We start from the raw sequence: 15,773 nt of genomic DNA, 5'->3' as shown, positions 1-15,773 counted from the left end.
CTGCACCTCCTCTTGTAAAAACAAGAATAAGCTAACTCGCGGTTAGTAGTGAACTAACACTATAACTATGGACAGTTTATTCTAAACATTATTATGACCTTTCATCAATATTATTTCTTTTTATTTATAAAAATTATGAAGACACTCTGATTCTAATTTTTAAACTTTAGAGCATTATCATTATGTTGCCATGAAACTCACGAAATTATTTCGCAAATTATGAGATTTTAAATGGTTTGAAACACACGATAGTTTCATGTAGTAGATTAAATATTTAATTGTATGTTATACTGCATGCAAGATGCTATGTTTTTGGTTTTAATGTAGCCGTAGGGGCGTATCGAATCGTTTTAATTAGTTGAAGTGTCTCGTCACCTTTGTTGGACATGAAAGTTTATTAATCTGATCGCAGCTCAAATATTGTATTTCTAATAGTATTAGTAATCTTGAATGGCTGAATAAGTGTGTTTAATTTCTACCTGTGCGACATCGCTTAATCGATAAACATTTTTCTAAAAGTGGTAATTTCAGTAGTTGAAAACAACTTGAATCGTTGTAACTTTAGATGCTAATACCGAATCACTAACATTACATATAAGAAATTAAGGGAAAATAATGCTTCCCTACTGAGTAATGGTAATATTTAAAAGCTGTTTTGATCCAGTAAAATGCCATAATGCTTAAGGAAATAATATTATTGTTAAATTTCCTGTTTGGTTCATGATCTTTGCAAATGATTTAAATTGATTGAGGGGTAAGGTTACTGTGAGTGTTGGCAGAACAATAACTTTGAATGTTTGACTTATGAAGTAGTCACTTGATTAAGTAAGTCACGTGATAAGCATCATGCAGCGTCACCGTCACCTGATACATCACCTGTAGCTTGTTGTTCTGCATCTTCTATTGTGATGTTATCGACACCTGTGAAGATTGCTGCATCCTCCCGGACGCATGACAACCAGTTTTTCCGAGGTCTGCCTCTTGATCTTTTACCATGCTTTGGGATCCAGTGCAGAAGATATTTGGGTATTCTTTCTTCTGGCATCCTCACCACATGGCCAAACCATCGGAGCCTAGCTGCTCGTACGAAAGTATCAACAGGGGCGATGTTAGCCCGCTTAAGTACGTCAGCATTAGATACGTGATAAAACCATTTGATTTTCAGGATTCTTCTCAGACATCTATGATGGAACACCTCGAATCTTTTCATCTGCGTCTGAGTGGTATTCCATACCTCACTTCCATATAGCAGTATAGTGAGGACAGCGGCTTTGTATATCCTGATTTTAGTTGGTGTCTTGATGTTGCGACTGTACCATATACTGCTAAGCTGATAGAATGCCCCAGAGGCTTTTTGAATTCGAGCTGATAATTCTTTGTCAATTGTTCCATTCCCACTGATGATAGCACCCAAGTAAGTGAAACTGCTGACATGCTGACCTGCGTTACATTTCAGCCATGCAAAATTACAATGACATATTTTGATATTCTAATCGATAAATGGTACTGCAATGTAAGTTGCTTAATGTTTGTTAAGGCCAGAGGGGGGTAAAAATCGTTTTTCCAGTTTTCACATATTTGATCAGAGCTGGTAAAGATGAACAAGTTTAAAAAAGACGCATAAAAATTTGACCTTGCCAAAAATTGAGGTTTACCTGTAATTACGTGTAAAACTTTAACTTTAACTCTTTGCATATCTTTTTTCCAGATAGAGCTAAACTTTTGGAAAAGACTGGCCACACCCAGGACCTGAAACTTGGCACAGGTGTTCCTTAGACTGTTTCACACAATTATATTCAAGTACATAATTTTGATATTTACCTCTGTTCTTTAAATATGAGGTTAACTTTACCTCAAATTCGATATTTATAAGATCTCAGCAACGCAAGGTCAGATTTTTATGCGGTTTGTTTCTACTTGTTCATCTCCAGCAGCTCAATCACATATGTGAAAACTGGACAAATGATAATTTACTCCCCCCCCCCCTCCTCTGGCCTAAATTCGTAGCGCATGTGTGTCACTACTTTTTGACAGACATGATCTTTGTAGGTAGCGCATGTCTACAAAAATCTCTTTTTATATTCTGATGATTTTCCGTCGTGTCTTGTGCCATCTTCAGTGATCAGAGACTTTACCGAAATTTCAAAACCACTAATTGTAAAAGGTGCACAATAAAAATAAACTTACTCGGATTTTGAAAATTTTTGTATCATTGTTTTTTGAGAGTGTGAGCAAACAGTGTTGCTTCGAGTTTTTATTTGACTAGACGGGTGATACTAAATTCTGGAATAACTATTTTACGAGGATCACCCGTTAAGGATTGAGGCAAGGGAAGGTTACCAAATATAATATGCATTTGTTTCAAGGGTCACGAAATCCTCACTGAACCTCCATGCGCCGGGGTGTGGCCTGGTTGGTACTAACGGGAGGTGTGCTCTCTTGTTGAGCGCAAAGGTCAGGAATTGCCAACTCAAACCTCCCTAGATGAACCAGGAACCTAGCTCTAAGAGCCATTAAACCACTAGGAAATTCTCTTTCATCTTTCAGGTCCCCCATAGAAGTCACCCACCACAGAGCTAGGGATCCCAATTCGTTCATTCTGACTACAAAGACACACTGATAATGAGCACTTCTTCCTCCAGTAACCACTTTTCAGGTCTTCTCAGCTAGACAGCTAACACACAAGGGCTCATTTTGAGGCCATCAAATTTGATGATGTCAGAGTTTGACTGACACCCTTACTGGTTTTAATCAGTTTCTACAGCGGAAGATCTCAATGCTCAAAAACAGTTCATCTCGAACATCCTGCAGAGAAGCTTTAACACAGCTTGTCCCGGGGAACCCTTAGATCTAAAGATCTACCTAGTTAGGTCGACAGCAGAGCTCTCTAAACACTAAAGCATAGCAGACCTCTTTAGTTCTGAGACGCAAAGCTAACCAAATCAGGAATAAACAACAATGCAATGGGAACTCTTTGGGATGCAAATAGGACATACATTAAACTTTTAAGAAATGCATTACGCAAAATTTGGAAACAACTTTTTAGCTCAACGTTATATGATAAAAATACTGAATACAGGACAGACAATCCTCCTTCAGGTTCATCGAGGAAATTGTACCCGCTATTTGCGTTACACATGGCAAGTATCTGGACCAGTGGCGTAACGTTGCCTGTTGGCGCCCCCCTGCCGAAAAAAGCGCCCCCCTGTTGGCGCCCCCTCCCCTTTTGGTGCCCCTCCCTAAAATTGAACAAATTAGGTGATTTTAAAGAATACGCCGGTAAAATCTCTAAAAAAGTGTGTATCTCTAGAGCAAAACGCGCAGTTTTGCTAGTACTTTAGTTAAGATTTCGAAATTGTCCCACATTCAAACGACGATTTGGCGCCCCCCTAAGACGGCGCCCCCCTGCACAGCGGGGTCAGCAGGGCCTTTCGTTACGCCACTGATCTGGACTAATGATAACTTAGGATCCCATTCAATCATTACCTAAGACCCCAGGCTATTATATTTATGTGCATAATAGAGATTTGGTGGAATGACAGGCTGAGTAACATCAATCATCAATCATTATTTGTTTCTTTGAAACAAATATTTTACGAGTTAAATAGGCCACACTCAGTGACAAAGGGAAATCCCACTTGAGATGTTCCTCCACAAATACGAATAAAGGAACTTTTTTTGGAACTCACATCAGATGGTTAACATGGCCTGTGTCAAAAGAGGTCATAGCCCACTAGTATGAAGAGAGAGTACTTCAGTCAGAGAAAGGATCCTTTGTCCCTCTAGTCTTCACAACCTCTGGAGGTATGGGACCCCTATGCACTGTATTTGTAGATCGTGTCTCTGAGATGATAGCTGACCATAAAAAAGAAGCCAAGAGCCAAGTCAAAAATCATATCAGAACACGATTCAGATTTGATCTGTTAAGAAGTACACTCATTGCACTAAGAGGAATCAGAGGAAGATCAACAGCCCAGCATCTTGAACTGCATGACATCTCCTTCAACCTCATCCCCCAGAAGACGAGCTTTGAGGTCTCCTAGATTTGTTTATGTAAATTTGGATATTTTACTGTACTATTTTATGTTGTATATAATTTTACGGACGAAATGATCCCAGGGGGGACTCCCAACCCACCGCTTCGGCGGGTAGTTGACGCACCTTTCACAAGCAAGAGCCACTTTGGTGGACTTGCTGTGAGGTGTCTCAGCTACATGGGTTGGGGGTCCCCCCTTTTTTTCTCATAAACACTTGTAGCTCTATGCACTACTGGGCCGCACCGCGCATCTTCTCGCAACCACACGTATGCAGATCGGCGAGATGCGAAGGATTGACATTGTGAATCACTTATGTTCTACTGAACCTAAATTAGTTTGAGCAATTTCGATGGTCATAATTTGAGTTATCGACGAATTTATACCTATTTTGTCATTTTTGACCTGTTATTCTTAATCTGTAATCAAGGCCAATCTCTCCCAACTAATTTCGGTTCGGTAGTTAAGTATAATTGGAAGGTCTTCACAAATATTCAAAATTATCTCATTTAAGGAACCGAAGATATGACGGAATAATACGACAAAAATTTGTAGCGCGATGCGTTACTGTGCCGCGCCGCGCACTCAATGAGGCTTCTCAATGAGGCTTCTCACAGATCGGGTGTCGGGGAGATGCGCTACTGTGCCGCGCCGAACTGAGATGAATTGACATCGTCAGTTAAAATATATTCCCGAGTAAGGTAAATGAAACTGTACTCACTGATGCAATGATACTAAAAAGTACTTTTTTATATGCTGATTTCGAATAAAACCTATTAGTTAGCATGAAAATCATTTTTTTACGAGTTATGAGTAAATAACAATTTTTGTCAAACGTGTGCAGGTGACAGGCTTGTAAAACAATATATTTCTGATTTCAGTTGTTTATGCTTTAGGATTCGAGTCAGTTTTTGTGTTAAAGTAATTGTGAAAATAGTTGTATCACGTTGCATGTGACACCCACGGTCCTGACGATACAGGGGGAGCCTGCGCGGCGGGTCATACAACGTATGACAAGAAAATAGTATATAAAGGTTACTACAGATTTGTGCACTTTAACTTTAATAGGGAATTATTATAATTTTTATTATAAGGGCATTGGAAGTATTACAACTTTTTGATTGTTTTCGAAATAATATGCTTGGTGCTGCTTAACGGATGATACTCGTAAAATATTTGTTCCAACTCGGCTCGCGTCCTGGTAGGTTATAAACGTACAAGGTGTTGTATGGCCGGAATAAGAGCTAAAAACCTTGGAGGACTTGAGATTTCGCCGCTAGGCTTCGACGCGCCGCACGAACTAGCAAAGCAACCATCTCGTTCACACAGCCATGTGTATTCGCGTACTGCGTGACGCGCTTGTTTCACAAGCGGTCGCACGCTACTGCAAGCGAGAGGGCTCTTACCTGGGGACAGCTCAGGCTATTATGTTCATAAATAGAGATTCGGCGGAATGACAGGCTGAGCGCGGCCCAGTAAAAGGGCTTTGGTTAGAGCAAACGATCTCGATGGGTTGACATCGTCAATCAACTAAAAACCATTCAATAGTCAGCGCGCGCGTCTTACGGCATAGGGATTCAGCAATCGGCATATGTTTCAGTTCTAGTTAGGGATTGGGTTAGGGATCAGATTGTAGTGTTTAGTTGTAGCGCGATGCACTACTGGGCCGCGCGCGCATCCAATAATGCTTCTCACAACCACCGTATGCAGATCGGCGAGATGCGAAGAATTGACATCGTGAATCAAAGTGTTTAGTTTTAGTTAGGGTTTCTAATAGTTATTCAGAGCCACCTAGCGATTGTAGGTTTATAACTTCATAAAGCTATGTGTCTACGCGCGTACTGCTTGTTTCGGCGGTCGCCCGTTGTAGCGCGATGCACTACTGGGTCGCGCCGCGCATCAAATAATTCTTCTTGCAACCACAGTAGTGTGCAAACCAACATTCGAACAACCAGCAGCTTGTTGTTAATCTCGTCGGAGCGCAATTTTATTTAATTTCAAATTGGAGTCGAGCGCTACGTTATAGCTGTATATATATCTCGTTTCACAACTAATTCTACATTTCCTGAGTTTGCCTGTCAATTACGTTGATATTTGCTTTTTTAATTGGGTATTTCAATACTGTTCAGTTATTTAATTAAATAGTTGCCTTTCGTAACAGCAGACTAGTACGTGTTTCTTTATGTTATTCTTACACAATTAGGAAGATTTTGAACTTCAAAACTATGTTTCATGGTAATGTAATCAAATATTTACTAACACCGATCATCGGTATATACCTATAATATTGGTATCGAAGTCGTATGTTGAGCTGGATATCGAAAATTTCAACTTGTAAGGCTGTCATTTTGTATTCGTTTAGGTGTAGAACTAGGATCAACAACTTGATTGCTAGGAAGAGATTTTAGTAATTATGACCCTTTGAACTTAAAGTATCTCTCTAACTGCACTTCAATCGGTTTTCTTTTCAATTTTGATAAAACCTAGTCGTGATCTTCGTTTTAGAACTTTACTTATTTATTAAGTTTTGTAGTTATCGACAGAACATGAGAAAATACCATTTGAATAATATCAATATATCCGATTTGATATATTATTCTGTCGGAGTTTGAGTTCAACATGGACACATTTATTAACGTCCCGCATGAATTTGTGTCGTCTTTACATTTTTTGTGCTGAATTTGTATGCTTATTAACACTGCAGCATGATATCAGTATCTGCTGGGAAACTAGAGTGTATAGCATGTGTATTCTACGATGTTTCCCACGTAAAAACATATTTGGGAGCCCTTTTGAATCGCAGGTTGTTTTGCCTTTGGTGCGGCTGAGGCACTCTACTGGTGATTGACACCAGAGACTGAGAAAAACTTTGACTTAATTTCCAAGGTTTATATGACCTAATAACTACCACATTTACAGGAAGTATGGTAATACATTCATGTCAGCTGTCTGGGCAAATCTTCTCTCGCAGAATTGGATTACAATTGAATGTATTTTATTTCTCACTTCCAAAGCTGTCGCTATCAGGCTAGACTGCAACTGTTAGGTAAGATTTGAAGTGATTATGAGATTCAATTAATAAATTTTAGATTGCAGCTTGATATCACTAAGTATGTACATTGTATACGGTTGCAAGGGTAGAACTTATGAGAATACTATCATTGCACTATATTATTATGGGTTCATCAAATATAAATTCCATAGAATTTAATTCTATAATGGCATTTATTGAAATCTACTTTTTTAAAGTTGAGAATTGGTTTCAATTTCTAGAATATCACGAAATTGTTGACTCAAAACTGTTTCAGGCAGCTATCAAGTCTCAGGATATGACATAATTTGGCAGAATGTTAGTACCAACGCTATCAGTGCATTGAAGTCGAGTTCTCGATACAGGTATTATAATTAGGTTGTATTGACCGGTTTTGTAGTCTTAACTCATTTTTATTTGTTATAGATGTGGATACTGGCGGGGAGGTGATCATTGTTTGTTTACATTAATAGGGAACACATGTTCAGGAGGCTGAGGAGGTGATCATTGTTTGTTTACATTTTAGGTGGAACACATGTTCAGGAGGCTGAGGAGGTGTTACATATTTTGTATTATAGAAGGCTTGTAACACATGTAACGCCTTCTTGTTACCCCCCTTTGAGGACCCCGAATTATTTTCTGAACGAAAGCTCAAAAATAACCGAGAAATCGACCTTCTTATTAACTCATTTTGATGACCGTTTCTAACGCCAGTATCCACATCTATTATACGACCAATTAAAACCTAGCAGACCAGACTTCTTTATGTGCTATAAGTTACTTTAACCTTAATAATAGCAGCATTGTGGCAGATATCCAGTTCAATTTTTTCCAGCCGTTAATTTATCCTTCTTTAGACACGGAGTCCTGTGTCCAGAGATAATAATCTACCAATATAATTCGGTTCTAAGTCTATAACTGCTATGATCTTAAGCTCAGAATTGGTTTTTAATCGGGTATGATTCGTCATCTTGAATCTTCTCGTGGTAGCTTGATCTAGGTTAGGTGAAACTGTCCGGCAGCCGACTAAGTCTATAGTTATATAACTGTGGTAAAGAGAAATATGTTTGACTAACTGTGTAAAGAGAAATATGTTTGACTAAATTTATCAAATTTAATATTAAAACCCTGTTTGGCCCTTGTAAAATCTGAAGTTGGTTAATTAAAATTTAGCCGGTTTATGACCATTTTAAGATGTGGCGGAAACGTGATGCATCACTCAATGTATAGTAAACTTTTGCGGTGTTATCGTTTCAGGCTGGTTAGCCTTGATTGTCATATATAACAGGAACCATCGATCAAACCATCGGAAATGGTTTGAAGGAAGAGAATGGCGAAATCTATTATCTACCCTCAACCTCAACACCAGTTTAAAGCACCTTGCTTCTTCTTGCAGATCAAGCTAATAAGAACAAACACAGATTTTCTTTGCACAATCGGGCTTTTCTAACTGGGCCCACCAGATCACAATTGAGACCGTCTTGCAATCCACTCAGGGGGCTGTTCTACTAGGTCGATAAGCCCAGTAAGCCTATACTGGGCCGGATATTTATACTCAATTTATAGTTAGTTGCAAGTAATATAGCTAATTTTTTAAAAGTTTCGTTAACATAAATCAATTACAGTGTGGCCTCTTTTTCACTGAAAAGACATCATCAGATTTCATTGCATTCTAGGACCAATTTTGGTGTGATTTAAAGTAGGGATTTTAAAGTATCCTACAAATTGGTGTTTACTGTTTCAACTTTTGTAAAATCACTGTAATCGGTATACTAGTTTCAACCATAATAGTGAAATAGAGCCAGTGTCCACACCCTCTGTAGTCTGTAATTGATTAAAGTCTACGAAACTTTCAGAAAATCTTAGTTCGGCACAGATCTATCATTTCTGAAATTTGTGTGTAATTCGGAGATAAATTGAACAAGTTGTTAAGCAAGCCAGGGGCAGTTATTATCGGCCACCATATTTATCACTTTACCATGTGTAAACGGAATGTTCTAGCAGACTGTATAATACATTTTCTTACACACACACACATTATCTAATCTCTGGAATGTTGCTATGATATGGCAATGTTTTGATACTGTATATTATGCGTAACTAGCCTCTCCCGATGGAGTTTCGGTTGCCATGGCAACACATCATTATAAACACCTCCGGGATAGAATAAGATTATGATAATCCCGGCTCCCGCTAAATAGATTCTGATAATCCCGCCTCCCGCTGTTAGTTTTTTCCCGCTGAATAAATAACCCCGGCACAACTTCTATAATCCCGCCCCGCTAATTTGGCTCAACAAGATTTGTTTTGTTTTGATATTCCATGAGAATTTCAACTGCGCACTGTCACGTGTTTTGATGACGTGTATCACGTGACTAACTACTACGACGCGCATTGGTAAAAAATGTCACGTGACCTATGGCTTAACGTAAGAACTATAAATACACTGATCTACGTATCGGTCTAATTGCAGGCGCTGGCAAAACTCCAGCACACTGCTTACATTACTTAAACTCTTACATTAATACTAATAGGACCAGTTCCAGAACTTGTCTCGACGGTTACATTTGATTTTGTCCGGTTAATTTTGTCGTGTTTGATATAAGCCATGTATTATAGTCGTCTACTTTGATGAACTTCATGACACGATATCATTATTAGCTCCACCTTTTATCGCTTGCCAGGCTTAACTCGACGCCCCTTTATATCGATATTCATATTCATTCAACGTACTTCTGACTGAGGAATAATGTTTAGATATAACGCCAATTTCAAATGTCATAGTACCTTAGTTGTATTTATTTCAATTTGGTAGTCCCCAATTCCATTTCATATTTTCCATACTGATCTCATATGGCTAGAATTAAGAGTAAAATGTCAAATTTGTTGGTCCTAGCACTAACCCGGAGGGGTTTATAACACATAACACCGGCACGCTTAAGTTATATTAAAATAACCCCTCGCGCTAAAGCACGTCGGGGTTATTTTCATAATAATCCCTCGTGCTTCGCACTCGAAATTATTATAAATTTTTCCTGCGCGTCGCGGGAAAAATTGAAATATAATCCCTGCGCATGCCGGGGTTATGTGTGTTATAATACAAAATTTGATTACGTAGTCATAACTCTGTCGTGTGCGGTGCGGGCGGTGATCTTATGATAGGTAACATCTACTTTTTCAGCATTTGCGGGATGATCAGTTCACGCACACGTATACTTATAGTTTTGCAGACACAACGTCGCATAAAATTATATCCAATTATTCTATAACCAATTATCTACACGGATTTATGTCTAAATATGAATGAAATCGAGAAAACCAAATATTATGTGTTACATCCCGAAGTGCTTAGTTCTCACGGCAGTATATAATCATGTTCCAGGTTCCTGATAGATATTGAAGTCTCCTTAAATGATTGTCTCTGCTGCTCAATAGATCTGGATTTTCGTTGGGAGGCAATTCAGATTTGTTTACTTTTAAGGGGAAGGTTCTGGTCAGCAGGAGAAAGATTTTTGTATTATGAAACACTTGCAACGCTTGTTACTCCTACTTGTTACCCCCATTTGAAGGTACCGAAATATTTTCTGAACGAAAGCTTACAAATAACCTCAGATTGCCTTAGAACCGACGGATCAAAATATATGTTGCTTGTTACTCGTCATAACTGTAAAACATCAATTTTGAGTGAGAAGGGAGTGTTAGTGAGTTCTGAGACCAGTGGTCGACCGGGATCGAAATTTTGTTACCTCCGTCCCGGCTGGGACCGGGATGAAAACTAAAACCCGGCCGGGATCAGCGTCATACCGCCCGATACCGGGAGCGGTACCGGGATTATTCCAATATTTCTCCGTTACTCCTTTAGAATGACAAACTGAAATATGTTTATATAAGTCAAAACTGACACAGAATTCATATTTGTGATCTGGTATTGGTTACTTAGATAAATTTAATTGAACATGGAGTTTGACGTTGGAGCTTTACACTTTACAGTTTAAATAACCTTACCTGAATAATTGAATAGGGCGAATACTGAATAGCATTTATTAATGCTTTATTTACCCGGAGAACTCTGTTTTACTTGTCCCTCGGTAACACAAGACCGTGAGCCGTGACACTTAGTCACAATAATTAAGTCATGAGTCATATTTCTAGCATTAAATTCAGAAAGAAGTCCATTACTCGTAAATGAAAATATAAAATCGACGTCATGAAACCCATGATTATTTTAAATCTAGATTGACTCCAGTCTCCATTGTTCAATGATTTCATCAAAATGTTTTAGGAAAATGTTTACAGATTTGCAAAATTTGGACTCACATTTACGTTGAAAAAACTGAATTTGTTTTGGAAACATCCCGACTAAAATCCCGGCTAAAACCAAAATCCCGGCTGGTACCGGTACCGGTACAAAATCGCCGGTATCCTGGTCGAGCCCTGTCTGACGCATAATTTTATCTATTTCTCGTGCAATTTTAGGTCAGACACAAAATGAGTTAATAAGAAGGTTTAAATTATAAGCAATTACAAACAATTGGGACTATCATTGTTTATGAGTACATATTATACGACTATTAGGTGTTAATATAAGACACGTTAGTGTATTCCTGCATTGTACTCAATAATTTAACAAGTGATATTATATAATAACTAGTGTAACCCGGCCTACGGCCGGGATTTCACTGCCGCAGTTAAAAAGGGTAGGAGTAATTACCCGCTGAGTCAAAACCCGGATTAGGCGAGCAATTCTATTCGGAGTGCCCTCACGTATTCAATAGTATGCTTATAATATAGTAATTCTTAATCAATAATCAATAGAAATTAACCCTTAACACCATGCACCACACCAGCCTATCATATTTGTGAACATGCATTACATTGTCGTATGAAAGTATGAACTCTCTCTACAGTCCAAACAGACCGTTTGAGCACTCCCTCCCCTAATAAGTTTATAGTATTATACATGACCATGTAATATATACGCCATGTAATATATACGCTAAATAATATTATGCAGAGAGAGAGAGAGAGCTAGCCCCGTAACTCTTGCCGTTCTTCTCAAGCCATTTTATGTAACATATTTTGTGGTACAAAACCATCAATTAAACCACTTACCACCGGCCGATTTTTTGCCTATTGGCTTCGTCAGAGTTTTGTCGGCACTGTACCGAAACAACAAGTCCCGTAACTATTACCGTTTTTTTTTGTATAACCGTTCGGAAATTACACACAGACGATCAGACAGACAGACACACAGACACGCACACATTCTGGTGTTATTAAGGTGATCATATTTCTGTTTGTACAGGGAGCTGCTGGTAAACTACCGTCGCTATACATGGACTATGACTACTGTCTACAATCCTACTCTTTTAACAAACTACATACATATATTGAGAGGACTACTTCATCACAAGCAAAAAAATTTCCATCGGTAAATAAGGTAGTATAGGTTCATTGAACTGACTTATAAAATATAGGTAAATTTTCCGATAATACAATTTTAATCATTCTGGGCATGTTACCTATATTATCATAGTATATTAATACAAGTAGTATATTAATACAAGTATTTCTTCAGGTCTGTCTTCTATAACCACGATAAAAAGAAAAGCTGGGCGAAAACATTTGAGACTGCAGAACTGGAACAATCTTTATTTGAATACAGTGACTGCTGAGCTGTATCAAATTTATTAGCATTATTGCAACTTCGATCAGGAACATAATTTACAACTATGGCAACGGAATTCAGCCGATGTCAGAGTAAAAGCCAGCCGAAGTCCCGGGGTTGTGAAGTTGGCATAAAGGGTAGGCAGCGGCAGCTCTCCTAGCATCCCCCAGCTTGTCTGGGGTCCTAAACTTCTCAATCAGGCTAGTAATTGAATTATTCCATTTTAGATTCACATTTTACCTTTAAAACTTTATATTTTTATCATTGATCCCTTCTCTCCCTCTGATCTTTATTGGTACTTAATTTACCCCCAGACAAGTTTTACTCCCCTCTGCCCGTCTCTATTTTCAGACCATTTTACGGGGAGTGTCTGATGACTGCTGCTTAGTACCCTGATTGCCATCCTGATCATTTGGTGTAACTTTGTCCATTGATGCAAGCTAACCCAACCCCACTTCTACCTACCTTCATCACTGAATTTCTTCTCAGTGCCTCCCAAGAGCAGGAAAATCACATTCTCTCCCTCATTAATGACAATGAAGAAGACTTCAAAGATGCCATTGAAATCCTTCTGGAAGATCATCCGACAGAACCCCTTATCACTCCCTCTACAGAGTCCTTTATCACTCCCAAACCTATATCACCGTCAACTTCTCCTGAGCCTAAGCATTTTTCGGATCTTGTGAATCACATCCAGCTTGACCTTCCAGAGCCCCTGGTTGATGGGGTAATGAAAGAATTTATAACGATGAAGACCGCACAACAGTAAAGAAAGTAAAGACCTTGTGGCTGAGTCCCCGCAATGATTCGTATAAGTGTGGTCAACTAGCCCAAGCCGATCAACGAGTTCCCCAAAATTGTTAACAATTGCCTTGTTAACAACAATAAGGCCACCTCTGGAAACATGACAGCCTGTCTTGTCAGCTGTATGTCCTGTAAAGGAGCTAACCTGAACTACCATGACGACAACGAGCCATTGATTGATCAGGACAGTGACATTTGTACGGTGTTGTTCGGTGCAGCAAGAAAACTGGACTTCATAAGGAACGACAACAACCCTTCAGGCAGGAAAGGTACCCCTTCTCCCCCAGAATTCTCTGTGCCAGCGACAGACCAGTTTCTCAATATCATGAAGGCTGGTTGTGAATCCAGACTACTGCATAGAGTTCCTCCGGGCCTTGAGAGTGGTGTTAGATACATGGTCTTTCCTTTAGGAACCTAACTGACCCACACCAATCCTACCTCTTCTCCTCCTTCTCTTCATCATCCTCCCCCTCCTAACACTGGCCCCCCTAAGAAGAAGATCATACTCCTCGCTGGAGATACTTTGAGCGACTGGAAATAGAAAAACCCGGGTAAACAGACAGTTTTCAAAGTCGCTATAAAGGGTGGTCGCAAGATTGATGCTGTATTACACTCAATCGAGCAATTTGTGAGAGACCACCCTGATGTAGAGATTAAGAAACTGTTTGTGTGTGTAGGGACTAACGACATTCGATACTGTCAGACTGGCATATTACACCTTAAAAGCCCTCTGCAGAACTTTCAACTTTATGTCCAAAATTAAAACCTTAGCTCCCTCAGCAAATATCTTTGTCCAGTCCCTCCTCCCTATACCTGCTAATGGTAACCCCAAAGGAGAACAAAATGTGGTCTCTATGAACAAATTACTCTTTAGACTTTGTTCCAAATTTAAATTATTTTACCTTGATGTCTTTAGTAGTTTCCTTAGTTCATGGGGCGACAGGAACTACCAGTTATTTCCTAAGTATAGTCTATACTCGAAGAAGTGGGATATTCACCCCAATGATAGGGGTATGGGTGTGTTAGCAAGACACTATATCTTTCTCATTCACTCAACATGGTTTAATCTGTTGGGTTACCGAGATCGGTATAAGTATGATTCATATTTTTTTAGATAAATTATTTAAATGATGTATTAAAAAGTAAATTCTGAGTTATAGATACACCTGGGTAAAACACGACCGTGACATTGCTACACATGGGAATAAATGACCAGCAACACTGCATATGAACCGGGAAGTTTAATTCTGTTGCTCGATAAGTTTGTGGTAAAAGAGAAAAGTCTGCTACGTGTCTGTGTTGTCCAAGTTATGTTCATCCATTGGATTATTTGTCAGTTCACTAATTGTAGATATTATACTAACCTACATAAGTTAAATTGTCTCGCAGTCTCGTGCGTAAACGAGGATTTGATTAGGAAAACTTATACGAAGGAGATATAGGTCATGAATTAATATGATAATGAATATATTGCACGTCCTCTTAATTTAGGTAACACGACATCTGTCCGACAGTACTATTTTCTTGTGTTTGAAGTGATGTCTCAAATTTGGCACATAGAAACTCGCTCAAACTTACACAGATTATCCGTCCTAAAACCACCATACTTTATGGAAAGTTTCAAGAAAATCGTACAGTAGGATACGAATAAACTACTGTCCGAATAACCTATTTTCTGAGTCGGACAGATGCCGCCTAATCAGTTTAATGTGGTTACCGTCTCTAAAGTTGACACGAGAGTTATTAGTTTCCTACCTAATATTATTCGAAGTCAATCCTGTAAACTGATACTCCTTTTTTAGTAATTTATACATGTGTTGTCTCCTTCTGATTTCCAGACTATTACCGGTCACGCTAAATTATAATGACATCAATGTGTCTAAAGAAATCGTTGGCATCACTCAGTAAACTGCGCGTCTTTGGCGCGTGTCTTGTTGGAATGCATCAATCCGTATAGTATGCAGATCCGTATAGTATGCAGATCGGCGAGATGCGAAGGATTGACATCGTGAATCAAGTCGCCCGCTACTGCAAGCGAGAGGGCTCTTAGATCTGGTTAGAGGAAGTTTATAACCTACTTGTCATACGTTGTATGACCCGTCGCGTACGAGTGCGCGGCTCCCCCTGTATCGTCGAAACTCTACACTATAGTGAAGCGACAGTGGGGTCACCACGTGATACAATAACCTACCAGGACGCGCGCCGAGTTGGACTTGTCGAACAAATATTTTACGAG

General features: G+C 39.1%; 1 protein-coding gene across 1 annotated transcript in view; it reads left to right on the top strand.

Moving 5' to 3' along the window:
- LOC134822799 (protein ABHD13-like) overlaps positions 1–15,773 on the top strand; it is a 948,842-nt gene that overhangs the window by 349,653 nt on the left and 583,416 nt on the right. The window lies entirely within an intron of this gene.

Source organism: Bolinopsis microptera, chromosome 11, assembly GCF_026151205.1.
Source record: "Bolinopsis microptera isolate Bmic1 chromosome 11, MBARI_Bmic_1.0, whole genome shotgun sequence".
NCBI classification, from domain to species: domain Eukaryota; kingdom Metazoa; phylum Ctenophora; class Tentaculata; order Lobata; family Bolinopsidae; genus Bolinopsis; species Bolinopsis microptera.
Note: the sequence above shows the minus strand (reverse complement) of the source record. Positions and strands in the feature narration are given on the sequence as shown.